Here is a 15,873-nt window from a genome sequence, read left to right as displayed (position 1 = left end):
AATCAACATCATAAGACGGGGATTGTGTTGCTCCAATTAGGGACGCCTTGTCCTTAATGTTGCTTTTATCAACAACAACAAAAATCTGTGTTATGCTTATTATTTAAAAAGATGCTTCTTCATAAAAATGCTGACTTTGAGATCACCATAAGGCTGAAAAATAAATCTTTACACAAACCCAATGCAGCATGAGAATATTAGAAACGAAAGCTTGAATACTGCAAAGCTCAGAACATTTAAATATGCTGCCTATTGGTCTAATATAAACTATTTAAAATTAAATTAATGAAATTGTTCCATCATTAACACAAAGAAAAAATTCAGTGAATCTTTCCTTAAAGGTCATTTTATATAATCAGAACTCTGGGGTACTTTTCCCGGCCTACTGTGCTGATAAACGCTTTAAAAATGAGCATCTAATACTGTAAGGCGGAGCTGCTTTGGTGCGTCACAGTTCTCTAAATGTATTCAGCTACCTTAACCACAAATCTAAAGAGAAAACAGAGAAACTGCCATGGGGGATCATTGTAAAAGATCTCAAGGGACTATCTCTGGATGTGGCTATCTGTAGAGAAGGTGGAGGAGGTCAACATTACATCTACTCAAGTGCAACCTGTAGTGGGCAGGTCAAAACCATTGTTATGTCAGTCTGTTATGGTGCTGAAATGAAAGCAACGCTTAAACAGAGGACAGATACATGCAGCGTTAAGGTGCATTAAGTTGCCAGAAAAGTAATGTGTCATCCAAGGAGGATCATTATGCCACTTTCACAGTAACTGCTGTACAGCCAGCAAATCACAGCCAATTAAGAACCCTTTAAACTTACAAGTCAAGCATCACTTGTTGTGCTGTCCATAATGGGGTTTTATGGATATGAAGCAGTTCTGATGGCTGTACTGGAATGTTAAACTTCACACGAAATGTTGCCCGCGCAAGAATGGTGTTGAAAACTAAACAGATAATTTGGTGCTTTCAGTTTTTCAGAAAGAGAGAGAGCGAGAGAGAGAGAGAGAGAGAGAGAGAGAGAGAGAGAGAGAGAGAGAAAAGTAAGGCTTTGGGAGTTGTAAGTTTGATCCAATTCTATCATTTCATGAGAATCACTCTTTCTACTTATTCGGGGGGGATAAACAATTCAGGCCTGTTTCCCAAATTTTTTGTGTCAGTTTTCTGTTTTCTGCTAACGAGATGTCACTAATATGTACTGGAATGCTGTGTGAATAAACAATTTGATGGGCCACGAAGAACTTAATGATGTATACCAAATGTGGGGGGACAGCTTCTAAGCGCAGATTTTTAGAGACAAACATAGCTGTTGACAACATTTCCACACAGTTTGCCCTTTCTGTCAGGCTGAAAATGTAAAATTAAGAACAAAACGTTACCAAGGTACCGTAACTGTTAACAAATCATGTCTTATTAGCATTTTGCCTCAATTGGTCAAATTGTAAGGACAGATAATGAAGAAAATGCCACTTAGTCAGAGTGAAATAATAATTAGAAGAAAAACAGACTTCCTGCATGCATGCATTTGTAGAAAACAAACCTGGGTTCCTTTTAACTAATTAAAAAAAACATAAATCAAGCATTGCATGTAGTCCATTTACATAAATGCAGCTACCTATTGTCATGTGAATTTTGTTGTATTGTTCCTCTCTGCACATGGCAGGTTATTCAAGCTTAATTCGTGCCACTGTGTCTTCCTGTGAGCAGACTCCAGTCATCTTTAAACGGCTCCATTTAAAATGCAATTTGATTATCTGCCAAATTGCTACCAAGTCTCTCCCTCTGCAGCTTGGGGATGGGGGTACAATTTTTAATTAGCATTTGTGCATAAAAGGGAGGTCTTTGTTGCATTTTGAACATGGCATCCCAGAATGACCACCACTTTCAAAGAGTCATCACCCAAACGATTTCAGACTAATAGATCCAAAGGGACAGGAGCAGTCCTGGCACGGAGGGGTGGGGGAATCACAGAGGTCTTCAGTGGCACTGAAAAAAACCCACAGGACATGGCATGTTTAAATAATCCAAAACTTTTCTTTAATCATAGTTTAGAAAATTGGCTGGGACCTTCAGCAGGAGACAGCTGCTCTGCCCCATAGCCATTTAATGAGATTCACTGAGGGTTTCCCTTAAAATATTTACGCCGTCCCATGGCACAGCAATATTGTCCTAGAATGGGGAGATAAGAGCCAAGGAGGTGTGTTGAAGTTCTCCTAATCAATTTGCTAATTACTGGAGCAGCTATAGGAGAGGAGAGAGGAGTCCCTTCTGGCAAGCTGTATTCTAATAAACGCTGAAAAATTTATTTACTCCCTTAGCCAAGAGGAATTCTGAAGTGGGATTACAGCAAAGAGCTGATTGAGACAGAGCTGTGTTGTGGTTTAGGTCGCAGTAAAAGGATCAAGGAGAGGTCTCGAAACATAAAAGGATCTCGCAGGACCTGCACCTTTGCATCTGTTCGGGGATGGCAGACTCTTACGGGCTTGGCACGAAAAGACCTGACTGCTATAGCTACATATCAACAAATATTAATGAGACTTCTGGTTCTTGCATAATAAAACAGGTTATTGTGGGAGTTAATGCATATTTGTGCAGTATCCGCACTGCATAGCTAACCGAAACAAAACATATGTATATTAATATGTATGTACAGTATAGAAATACTGAGCTAATAAGAGTAATCACTTTAATACTTACTATCATATGAGCTATGGGGTGATACACATGGAGCAGAGGCCAGGAGGCCCAGACATTATGCCAGACGTTAGGTTTGTGTGTTTGAAGCCACCCTTGTGCCCTCTGGCACAGGCTGCCCCCCCCCCCCACCCCAACCTCTGGGACTGAGGGCAACCCTGGAGCTGTCATGTGACACAGCCCACATCTTCTTCAGGGTTGGGGGCAAAATCTGCTCCACCTCTTCAATGCCACATTATCTATATGCCCACTTCCCTCTCCAAGGCCTGTAGCCAATAGCATGTTGCCTGGGTCAAGGCAGGTCAAAGGTCAGCATAAACTCAGATCTCGAAGTGCATGACTATAAGCTTATTACGAGCCACAATGGCAGAAGTACAATGAAGCAGGGGGCAAGTTAGACCCCGGGGTCTTCTAAGTGACTGATATTATCCAGCACACATCTGTGTGCTCTCAGGTTATGTTATTGAACATCGTGTGTTCACATTTAATCATTTTGCCCTATGTTGACTGATAGCAGTCCAGGGAGTTGCTATTTTCTCTTCAGTTGAAACACCAAAATCTAACCAGTTTCTTGCATTGGGTTTCAACAAGATTTGGGGGGGGGGGGGGGTCGAAAAGTGTCATCGTCTTGAATATGTCCCTGCTGCCCTCTGTGGACAAACTACAACCTGTGTGTGACCAAATGGAGAAATTCCAGTAAGAAAGAATATCTATCTATGAGACGACACAGAGAAGGGTTGGTTTGCTTTGTTTTTGTATATAGAATGTATCAATGTTGTTAAAAACTTGCCGCCAAATTAAACTACCTTATTTTTTATTCATTATCTTCCCATTTGCAATACTGCTACTTTGGGCTATGCTTATTTGGAGAATTTGCAAACACCTTTAATCAGATAACAACAATAACACTCCCCTTTGTGTTTTTGACCTGACGCTAAATACGACCACAGGAAGAAAGAAAAAAGGAAAACAAAAAGACTTTAGTATTTACGGACCATTTCCTTGTCAGTGTATTCATTTCTCCAATCAACCCCGTTTCCCTGACTCCCACAGTCTCTCCAGTGTAACTGAGCGCATGGATCGGAGCACAATCCCATTGAGAATTGAGGCAAAAACAAAAACACAAAAAAACCTGTTGCTGTGACATTTTGTTCCCTCTCACCTCAACGCATGCCAGTCACAATGGACCGGTGTGTGGGGGATCTGTGTTCAGGTCACCATGGTGATGGCTCTCTGCCTCCCAAGGCTCCCTGGAGGGGGTTGGAGGATTGGTGGGAGGGTGGGGGGGGGGGGGGCAGTAATGGAGCAGGTTGGCAATGACGGTGCAGTCGGATGAGGAGAATGGTGAAGAAGAGATGTGGCTTAAAAACATCTTCCATGTGTAAACACGACAACTTTTTCAGCCCAGTTAAGTCCACCACAGGGACAGCCTGTGAACTCAGCACACAGTAGAACAGAACTACTGACACCGCAGCAATCAAAGGAGGCTGACATGTTTCACTCCTTAACCTTTAAAAGGGCAAAGAAATAGAGCAAAATAGTTCAGGTTCATGAGCGAAGGTCTGAGAACATCTGTCTCTGGGTAAATCATCCTTGCATGACAGAAAGGCACAGAGATGGCATTACACTGAGCAAGACAAAAGGGCACCCCCCACTCTACACCGTCAGCTCCAATTTCATGTGCTTATTTGACTGTTGTCCCCCTCTTAGACAATTAAGCAAACATATTCCCGAGAGTCTTCATCAAAAGTCAAAGATACCAGTGATATAAAGCTGGAGACTAAAAATGAAGATGGTCAGTGGATCCCAAAATTAAAAAATGTGAACAACCAAAATGTCAGTGGGACAGTAAAGATTTTCTGGTAGCATGCCAAAGTGGCTCCAAGACAGCTTTTCCAGAAGGTCAACATATTTGAATGATAATTTGTCAAACCTTTAGAGGATACAGTTGAGAGATACAAACAGCCTGTACTGCGTGTTCAAACAAACATCTAAATCATTACATTGTTTTTTGTTGGATCTTCTGAAAAAAACATTTTGATCATGTGACACTAAAGCTGGTTAAACTAGATAAACTAGAATAAAGCTGCCATTAAGGATTACTAGTGGCACATATTAGGAAACTCCGGCATACAATACAGGAGAGCATACTCTCACACACTTTCCTCAGTTTGTTTTTCTGTTTATCAGTGTGTAAGGTTTGGCACACGTTGCACTGGAGTAAGAAAAATTGTTTTTATATTTATTGAATTGAGAATTAACTTCAGATTAAGAATCTAAGAATCAGATTGTAAGAATCACACCAAGAATCTGAATTTTGATCAAATTATGGGACTCAATGAAGATTCCTAACCCTCGTTAATACTACTAATAAAAGAGCAAAACATTGTTGAGGATTTATATTGAGGGGTTAATTTCGCTGAGAAAAAAAAACATTCATTTGACAGTTTTATATACTTAGACGGGGCAGAACTTTTATCACATTGGTAGCAGTCGACAGGACTCTAGTTCAAGAAAGATTCAAGAATCCATCAAACATCTACACAGTTTTACGCTCAAGTATCATAGGTGCTTTACCTGCAATGTGTACATTTCAAAACAAAGCTTAAAATTTACCGCTGATGAGACAACGTGACAGCAAAAACCACTCACCGTACTAATAACTGGAAGTATAAAAATCACCGTCTGCTGTGGTTTCACTGTGGACTAAGATTAATGTGCCAGACGTGTCTCACATCTGATTTGATTAATGAACGGAAATTCCGCACAACACTGGATTGTAAGCTTAGTATAGTATATAAAAACATACTGCGTTGGATTTACATTCAAGCAACATGGCTTAACAACCCCTACAAGTGGCTGGCAATTTGTCAAATGAGTTAATTGGTCACCGGTTCATCCAATTCATCTTAATGCTCGCTTTTGGACCACACCCAAAGAACAGTGAATTAGGCATGCACTGCAGCCAACAGTTACTTTGAGTACAAGACTGAATCCCTCGTGGCGATTGGTGCCGAAGTCAAACCTGTCCTATTTCTCTTTTAATCAAGCTATGTGTTCCTAATCTATAAATCCTTGTTAAATTCTGCTTCTGATTTATTACAGCCTTCATTAGGTATTATTATGACCAAATACGTCTGTTTGTAGTCTGATGCAGAACTGTTTACTCACTAAATGCCAGGTGGTGTAGGAACTGAAAAAGCTACAGGCCGGGGGAAAAGGGCCTGACCTTTACACAGCGACTAAACGTCCTCACTTTCTCCTTGAACATCTATCCTTAACTGTGCTCCTCTGGTCCCCTCCCTGTCCCAAAGTGGCCAGCTGGGAACGGTGCGCATGTGCTGACGTCCCTACTAACCTTGGCCAGTGTAAGGATTACCGTGCATTTACACTCAATGCTCCTTCTTTCCTTAAGACTTATTAAGAATGATAATGAGCTCGGAACGGGGCAGTATGTCCCTTTCTCAACTCTGTGAAAGCTCTTCTCTGTCTTTATCTCTGTTCACTTGTCCTATTCCTCTCTCTATTCTTCCTCTCCACCTTTTCTGCAGTCTCTTCCCCCCCCCCAGTCTATGCCTCCCTCTCTGTCTCCATCGTATTGAAAGGACCCAGGACAAATTACCAAAAAGGCCATTTTCATCTATGAACTGCAGGATTTAATCGATACTTATTTCATGCCTTCAAAATCAACCCTATATTACTGTTGTCTGTGTGATTTGTTTATTTTGCTCTGGAATATTCCTTCAGTCGAAGGGGGGAAATGCACGGGATGCAATTCACCTTGAACCTCCATTATATTGGATTTCTCCACTGGCTGATCAAGCATGCAAAAAGGACATTTCCTTTGCAGTAAAATAAAAACAATAATGATGATTAAAAAAACATGTGTGCTATTTGTGCGGGTATAACAGTACGTGTTGAAGGCAGTGTATTTGTACAAGGCAAAAACACTGTGGTTGTGCTAGTGTGAATTTGTATACAAAATCATTACACTGAGGGCAATTGATAAAGCTTATGAGCTGGGAAACAAAAGTAATGGCTCCTGAAGCCTGTCAAATGCCGCCTGGGATTACTGACGCTTATTTGACATCAAAGACCTGAGGTCCACAGCCAAGGTCAAACAGAATAGGAATACACATGGGTTTAATTCTACACACCCCTTGACAGATGCAGATGGGTACTTATGAGACATGAGGCATTTCACTGACTGATAGGGCCGCAGGAAATAAGAACGTTGGAGGCATCGCACACTGATTAACCACTGAGATTCTCAAACAGACGAATGAAGCAAGAGCACAGCACTACAAGTAACAATTCAAGTTCCATTTTAGAGAGAGAGAGAGAGAGAGAGAGAGAGAGAGAGAGAGAGAGAGAGAGAGAGAGAGAGAGAGAGAGACCCTATCAAAAGGCCTAGAGGACCACACCCATAAACACTGAACTAAACACACAAACCAAATCGCAATTAAAAGAGCAAAAATGGACAATGAGCATCTCTGCTTTCTCAGCTCAGGATATTTACCGAGCGCCACCATTACCTATGGTGAAGATGACAAATTATGAAAGAAGGAAGGCAGAGAGCGAGCAAAAGAGAGGTAGAGAAGGAAGGGCAGTATGTTAGACAGATGGATATTGGACTGTCTCATCAATGCCGAAGAGAGATGAGAACTTGTGCCACCGGTCTGACAGTGAAGGCTGGCTGGTGTCCAGATAGAGATGGACCTTCGGACAGCGGACACATGCCGTCACATTCCAGAGTTACACTGAGGGAGCACACAGGATGAAGAGCTGGAAACTGCTTCAACTGATCACTTTACAGCTCTCTTTGGACAGACTGTATGAAAGAGCACAATACCCCTCTAATGCACGGAGGTGAACTATTGTACCCTGTAGTGTCACCTGCTGTTGGTTATTAGTTTTGGTGACCTCGTGAAATAGGAGATACCACTGACGTGAACGTATCTATAGTCTGGCTAATGCTCGCTATTCAAATCACCGAAAATGCAGGCTGATTTCATGTCTAAACATGTGTTTTTAAGCGCGCCTGTTTAAGTGTCAAGTGTGTGCTCGCTTTGCATGCATGAATACATCTGCAACAGTTAGGCTGCACAGCTGCTGCATTATGAGGGTATTATGGAAAATACCTCAAAAGAACACACTGTGAACATAATGCATCTTTATATATTATACATGTGTTTAATCTACAAGTGATTTGTGAGACAAAACAAATCAAAGCACAAAAAACTGTAAAATAGAAGAAGAAAAAATGTAATGTTTACCTTGTGTTGTACTAGCAGTGGCAGTTTTAATATAGAAGATGGCTTTCCATGAATGATCTGTTTAACCAAAGACAGGAGGGAGAGAGAGAGAAAAAAAAGGATAATTAATTACTTTTGTGAGCTATTGCACGGGAGAGACAATAAACCTGCCTGGTCGCCATGGATATGACATATTTGCTCTGAAAACAACACAATAATTAGCAAAGGAGAAAGATCCGGTGAGAATATGAGAACTCCGGGTTTAAAGTGCCAGTGATCTATTCCTGTCCTCATCTTCATCCATGAGAATAATAACAAACACATCGGCAAGCACACAACACAGACATTTATGAATTCACAGGAGAACCAACGGTGACCCTTTACAAAAGCACGTTAAAAGAAATCTCACATCAAAGTGGTGTTTTGTAGAGATCACAGCTAATCAAACACGCAGGATACATACAGTGTTTTTTAACAGATTGTTTGTTCTACAGATGGTGGAAGTCAGAAAACCTGCCATTCAGCTACAGAGAGCAGGAACAGCAGAAAAAAAAAATGTATTTACCAGTGTGTGTGTGTGTGTGTGTGTGTGTGTGTAGGTGTGTGTGTGTGTGTGTGTGTGTGTGTGTGTGTGTGTGTGTGTGTGTGTGTGTGTGTGTGTGTGTGTGTGTGTGTGTGTGTGTGTGGTGTCAGAGAGGTGAATAGCCTGTCAATAGTTAGCACAACATTTTGGGCAAATAAGCAGGTTTTCCAGGTTTTTTAATAATGATGTGATATCTATTGATGGTATTTATGCACACATTCTGATGAAGTCGTGCATTTAGCAGGTTACACTTTGGGCTGCTATCTGACACTACAGCCCCAATAGTGCACGCGCAAGATGAAGAAAAAAATATATATGTTCAATCTTCAACAGCAGAACTTCCGCATTTAAGGCTTTGAATATTGATTGCATTTATAGTAGTTCCTCTATTTACGGTAAATGATACTGTGTGAAAGCTACTACCTGTTTAAGAGCAACCAAAGGAGTTTCACAAGTTTTTCACGACAAACCCCGGCAGTTTCAGCAAAGAAGTCGCACCCAAAAGTCGCTCATTCTTGCTGCTTTTGGCGAAGTGTCAGCGGACAGCAGTAACCTATACTGTAGGTTCTGAGCTGCTGAATAAATAATAAAACACCTCACATCAGTCCTGTTTTCACGCTGTCTTTTCTATGCTATATTTTGTTTTTTTTGGGGGGGGGAGTGCAAATACGTTATTTAAACTCGCAGATGGGAGAAGTTGCTGTGTCAACTTTTGCAGGGACGTTTGGTCGCCTGCAGTGCTCATGATTTGACGGCTTTTGATTTTTAACCATCGTGGGAATTAACAAAGTTTTAGGAAAGGGCTCGTCCTCTCGCCGGCGTTTCTAAAAGGCACGGTCGGCTCACTAACACACTGCATGAGTCGCACCAGACCTGCTGCCGCTGCTCTCGGCGCTGCCGCCGCCGCCGCCGCCGCTGCATCGGGGCAGCGAGTCACACCGTGTTTACCGTCAAGTCGCTGTCCTTTTATTTGAACTGTTTAAAACTGCTTCAAAATGCTCGTTTTCAGTGTCACTGCTCCAGCGAGCAACACTTTTGATGTCGCTTTCGGCAGAGAATGATGTGTTTTGAAAAGAGCATGTACAGTAGTTGAGAGGAAAGGGAAAACTCTTACCTGAGGTAGACTTCGTTGTCTTTCGGAGACTTCCAACTAAACGGGACGTGTGTGTTTACGCTGGATATCGTGGGCGCTTTCATTAATAAAGTTGCCACAATTTTTTTTTTCAGTTTTTCGGGTTTTATTGTAGCATTTTCTAATTTCTTACTAGGCGAGTCGCCCGGAAGATCTGCCCTGGAGACCGGCTCCAAGTGGGAAGAGGAGTCGTTAATTGAATTTCTCGGTTGGCAGGTGTTGCTTAGAAAACCTGGAACGGAGTTCAGTTATGGTCTCTGTCTCAGCTGACAGCTTGACAACACAATTTACTCTTTTACTATGTTTTATATGCATGTGTTTTAAATGAATAAAGCTAAGCATGTTTAGAAATTTTAATAAATTGTCACAAAGTAGTTATTGCTATGGAGCGGGACTGTATACAAGGTCAACTTAATCAAGTCCATGTCGAGTCCTTAAGTCCAGAGTCCGAGTCAAGACCAAGTCCAAAAGCAGTCCGAGACCAAGTCAAGACCAAGTCAAGACTGAGTCTACGGAAAATCAAGTCCTGTTCAGGATCATTATAGGCAACAGTGTCTTTCCAATGCTGCTCTGCTGCGTAACCGCGCACACTCAGCTTGGATAACTTATTTCTGTTAATGCAGGCAAAATACAGAGTAGATAACTAGAATAGCAAATTTAGGATAAAAGTAGATCTCTGGCCCATAGCACATACTCATTTGTGTTGCGCGTTACCCACCCCTTGTGTTAACCAGACATCAGCGAGATATGAAAAAATAAGAGATAATAGTAGAACTGAGTTGGAACTTTCCAGGGAAAAAAAACAAAAACATTAGAGTCGGGCGATATGTTAAAATGCCTGTAACTGTATTGATCCATTTCTTAACACACTTGTTTAAGGCCTTTATGACAATAAAGAAATCTACATTATTTTGCTGAAAACGTGTTCATAACAAACATAATTTTGTTTAAATTCAGCGCAAATTTAAGCAAGTTACATTCAATTTGTTTACCATCGGCAGATGCATATAGCAGCGTCTTACTGCAGCAGCAGCCTAAGATGTATCTTTTGCTCTGTCTCTATTCCCAAGATGACAAAAACTTGGATTTATTCATTTCTTATCGTGCCTAACTTTAGAGGAACATAACACTTTGGGTATGAAATGAATCTGAAGATGCTCCGGTTCAAGATGAGACCAAACGTTTCTATGGGTTTCACTTTTTTTAGCCACGACAAGCCAGAGACCAAGACACTTCTAAGCCCAACAAGGCACGAGAGCAAGAGCAAGATTTCCAAAAAAATGGACTCAAGACAGAGACCGGACTAATAACTAATATTGATAATAATAATAATACTTTTGGGCTTATATCATTTCAAATGATGTAATACAGATTTTACTTGCCAGTAGAAATACAATAGAAGGTTAGCTAGAAAATAGGCATGACTTATCTATAGCCTACATAACATGGGCCTACTTGCAAAAAATACACAAAACAAAAATCAGATATCCAAAACATAGAATATAATATTGTACATAGGCTAAAGTCAAAACAGATTGTATTAAAATTAAATTGAATATATATAAATGCAAAATAAAATAAGAAAATACAAATATTTCATTAGTATTAGGAAAAGTGGCCCACCTGCTACCTATAGGAGTCTTTTTATTTCATGTTGATGCAGTGTGTGCGATATATTCTTTAAGTGCATTATCTGGTTGAAATAGTAGTGGACTTTTATAGCAGGTACAGACATCGCTCTGTCCAGAAAAAACTGGACCTTACAATGCATGATAGTTGCACATAATCCAACATTTGTGATTGAGAGGACGTACAAGAAAAAGCACAAAGATTTGTTGAACTCAAACTAACCAAATGAAAAATAACAACAATATTGCTGTAGCAATACCAATTTCTTTATATGTTGGGGTTAAGGTTATGTTAAATTGTTTTTGTAAAGCAAATAAAAATTGTGGTTTCTTTCTCCTCTTGGGGGCAGAAAAAAAAGAGCTGTGAACGCCACAGTGACATAATATCACCTTATATGGAGAACATGTTAGCAACCATTTGCCTATTTACACACTCAGCAGACATGGAGCAACACTAGCATGTATGACATGTATGAATCCAATCTCTTCTTTTAGCTCTGTTTTGGTTTCCACCAAATCCTGAGGCAAGTATCCAACTGTTTAGCAGCTAGACCTCTCCGGACTGTGGTTCTGTGGGTTCTTCACTACGAGCAACCCCTTTGACAGTGCACACAGCCATTTGATCTATTGTTAAAATAAAATATATGAATTAGTTCAGCTTTAAAGTTAGGGTCAGGTCCAGTCACGGTTTAGCTGAGATTAATCAGCCAATATTCATTTGCAGTTAAAGGTTCTCTATTCGATATTCAGAGCACTAATATAGCAGCAAACAGCCGTTTGCTATATAAATATTGGAGTAATGTCCACCTGAGCAGAGAATGAAGTCATTCTGCTTCTGTGTGTTGTTATACAAGCGTCTCTGTTCATTGTTTACATATGTGGGCCGGCTGCGTTGCCTTTTAGTGCATATAAAGTGCATGTGAGCGCGCCCCACTGGCTAGCTCATGGCCGCTCTGCAGCGCTCTCATTCCACTGTTACAGCTGATAATGACGTCGTCGTTGCAGAAGTGTAGCGCCCACCCTCCAGGTCCTCGCTGGTAAACACTGTTAAGTCTGTCGGCACTGTTGCCGTTGTTTGCAATATTAGTGCTCCTAGCACAGTTAGCTGCAAGCCTCTGGCTCAGCAGGCGCCATGTTGAGAGGCGATCGATATGCTCTGAATTGAACGTTTAACACCTTTAACATGATTATTTTTGTGGCTTAATTGATGCAGCGTTTGAAGCTTAAAATCTAAAACACGTTTTCCTCTATAGTCTCACAAGGTTTGCACTTCTGTATGTGTGTGGTTTACGTTTCACAGTTAATCAACCATTATTTAAAGTGTTTTCCCGTGTCCATTTAAAGTTTACCTTCCTATTGGCAGTGCACTAATGTCACTTCCTCTCTTTATTTTCCTTCTCCCTCACCTTTCCTACCAACTACTATACATCAATAATTTACTGTAAAATATTCTGAGCATGAGACTCCTTGAAGGTATCCCAGGAGCAAAGCCCACAGGAATAGTGAGGCTGTGATAATGTATTTTAAACTTGAACTTTCCTTATCTAAATTCTGCAGTCTTGCGAACTATTGACAAACAGATTATTGCCAATTAGCAGTTTTGTGATGTGTCCTGTTGTACATAATAAAGAATCGAGGGGATCGATGGCAAAGTCAACTAACAAGGTAGATCTTTAATCTTTAATCTAATCTCCTTGTATGGTTTAGGATTCAAGGATTGTGACCTCCTGCTTGGTATCCCTCCAATACATTTGGGATATTGGTTAATTGATTTGTCATATTTTAATCACATCACCATCTCATCGTCATTTCAGAAACACATCCCACGTCCCTTTTTTAACCCAAAAAATAGCACAGAAAATTCAAGGTTTGCTGATTAATTTCACACAAGAACTTTACTTCATGCTTTTTTAAGGGAATCAAAAGTTTTCAATGGCATTTCGAATTTTCTCTATGAATGGATAGCCTTTAACAGCGACCACTATTACATTTGAATAAATTTAGCTTAAAAAGTCTATTTAATAAATATCACAATTCAGACTCATCTCTTATATCTGTGGCTGTATGTTGTTATAAAGTACATATTTATTACCTTACAGCTTATATTTTCTACCACTTCAAACATTGACATGGTGAGTCACTCAAATACGTTCATGCTCTGTATATAGTTGAGAATGTCAGTGGTAACTTTAAAAAAAGGACACTTTATGAATCATAAATCTTCGTGTCACTGTATATATTCTATGCCCAGCACCCTGGAATCTGTTATATATACTACATTCTTAAGCAAACCCCCACGGTCACTGCAGAGGTCCCAGCATCCCATCCATCAGTGGGTTCCTCCTGATGTTGCAATACTGTGATACAGAATAATAAAGAAGTAAGAAAGACCAGAAAATCAATAGATTATTCTGCAGATCACTTGATTCAGTAATGATCCAGTCCATTTATCGCCAGCCGTTGATTCATAAGGCCTGCTCTCAAGGGCGTACCCACCCCACCTCTGCCCTGCTGACTCCTTTGCCATTGGTACTACTAATTATAAAACATTAAAAGCTAATCACATGGCAGTCCAAGGTTAGGAAAGACATGCAGTTTGGTTAAACTAGAGGGTTCATTTCATCCTGAGAGAATATACATAGCTTTGATGCACTGGTAAAGTCAGATTCATACAGATGTTTGTACTAATATGAGGTATCATCCCTTTTTGTCCAAAGGATATAGTAGAAATACTCTTGATAAAACACAAGAAACTGATGATGAATAGCAACACATGATCATGTTAATTAGCTCGGTTGCTAAAACAAACACTTATTCTTGGAAAATATATGTCTATATGATATCTATATATTGGTAAATACCTATGGTCAAATTAAAAGATCAATATCAATTTCAGCTCAGACTGGAAGGGGGAAACTACTTCAAAGCTGTGTTATTTATGTGATTTATCTCATTACCATGCAAGCTGGTCCCCAAAACAATCAAGACAACCAAACTATGATGAAAGGACTTTTGAGATGACGTGTGCAGTCATAACTTCCAGCAGCTGTTGGTCAAGAAATAGAATACACACAACTGTTCCTAACCACGATATCTCAATTGTCTATTTCTACGCACAAAACATACTGCTTTGGAGTTTTTGGAAGGAAGATTTTTTTTTCACTTGGGCAGCTGTTACCGCCTATTCCTGGTCTAAACACGTCCTGGCTTGACCTATTTCAGTGCTGGACACCCTAAGATGAAATTGATATTGAACTTGTAATCTGATTGAGGACAGCACATTTTCCAGAATGTCAGACTATTCCTTTAAAAGCCTTACCAACCATCCAGTGCCGTGGCTTTCAGCCATTGTGCCCGTGGAGTTGCCCAGGTGTGCTGTGACAACACACACGCGCACACACACACACACAAATAAAGTACATTTATGCAAGTAGATCATTTTTAGTAGCCCAAAATGAACTGTCATTGCAGCTGCTCTCATTGGCACATGCCCTCATGTGATAGTATATCCTCTCATATTCTCCTTGTCGCCTGTTGTACATTTGCATTTTTGCACACATTTCTGAAATAGCTATAGTAGCAGCTGCTGTAATACAGTGGTTTGAAATAAAATTCTCTCGTCAAACTTACCAGTTTTTCAAGACTACTTTACATAAATATTAAAAAAAACAGAAAAAGACTGACAGAGTTGGCTTGAAGCCCCGTGTGTCAGTACCAGCCCAAATACCTGTTTTATGTTCATCAAAACAAGCTCAGGTTTCACAGAGAATGGAAGTTATACTGTGTTTTGTAGGCCACAAGAACACAGTGAAATATGGGCGTGGCATTTTGTAATGTTTTAGTTGAACAGCGTTGTGTGTGGATGTTTCTTTCTTTTTGATACATATAGCCATGACATAACACGTTTGAAAAACAGTGGTCAAATCTGTCTGTTTAGTATCACACACATGTTGTGTTGTAAAAACATTGTGAACATGGGACAACTTTTCTGGCCAAAACTGACATTTTGATCAATGAAGAAAACCCGCCACGAAGCCTCCAAGCCGTTCACCTGCAGGAGCCTTATCAAGGTCAACTTATTTTCAGTCACATTGCATGAGGGGGCAGATGAGCTGGCATTCACCTTAATTAAATAAAGGCATGTACAAATGTCCTTTAGCAGGTGGCTGTCTTATGAAAGTTAACGGTGGTGGCAGCTGCCTATGTATGGTAAACAGGGAGCATTTTTGAAAAGTGATGGTGGCTGGTGAGGGAGGAGGGGGCGAGGGGAAGATTGGACAGCTGTCGCCATGCCCACCTCTCACTGTGCTGACTTAGAGCTATTGCTCGATCAAGCCTTTGTATATATTTTTCCAGTGCATTTCAACACTGTGTGCGCCTCGTGTTTGAGGCCTCGCAGAGACACATTTGGTGTGACAGATGTAGGCAGCACATGAGCAGCAGAGGGCAAGAGCTGAAATGCCTTGGCCATTGAATTACTCTTACTGTCAAACTTCAGGGATGAATTTCTCATGAACTCAAAGAGAACCGCGCTGCGAAAATATGACGTAAAGAAGATATTCTCTCCAAAATGTCCTC

General features: G+C 40.5%; 1 protein-coding gene across 1 annotated transcript in view; it reads right to left on the bottom strand.

Moving 5' to 3' along the window:
* casz1 (castor zinc finger 1) overlaps nucleotides 1-9,789 on the bottom strand; it is a 168,408-nt gene extending 158,619 nt beyond the window's left edge. The window contains exons 1-2 of the mRNA XM_079176692.1: nucleotides 9,650-9,789; nucleotides 7,974-8,030 (exon numbers count right to left, since the gene is read on the bottom strand). The gene's annotated coding sequence lies outside the window, so the exon portion shown is untranslated. The remainder of the gene's footprint in view (nucleotides 1-7,973; nucleotides 8,031-9,649) is intronic.
* Nucleotides 9,790-15,873: the final 6,084 nt, after the last annotated feature.

The sequence above is a fragment of the Pholis gunnellus genome (genome assembly GCF_910591455.1).
Source record: "Pholis gunnellus genome assembly, chromosome: 2".
Lineage (NCBI taxonomy): Eukaryota > Metazoa > Chordata > Actinopteri > Perciformes > Pholidae > Pholis > Pholis gunnellus.
Note: the sequence above shows the minus strand (reverse complement) of the source record. Positions and strands in the feature narration are given on the sequence as shown.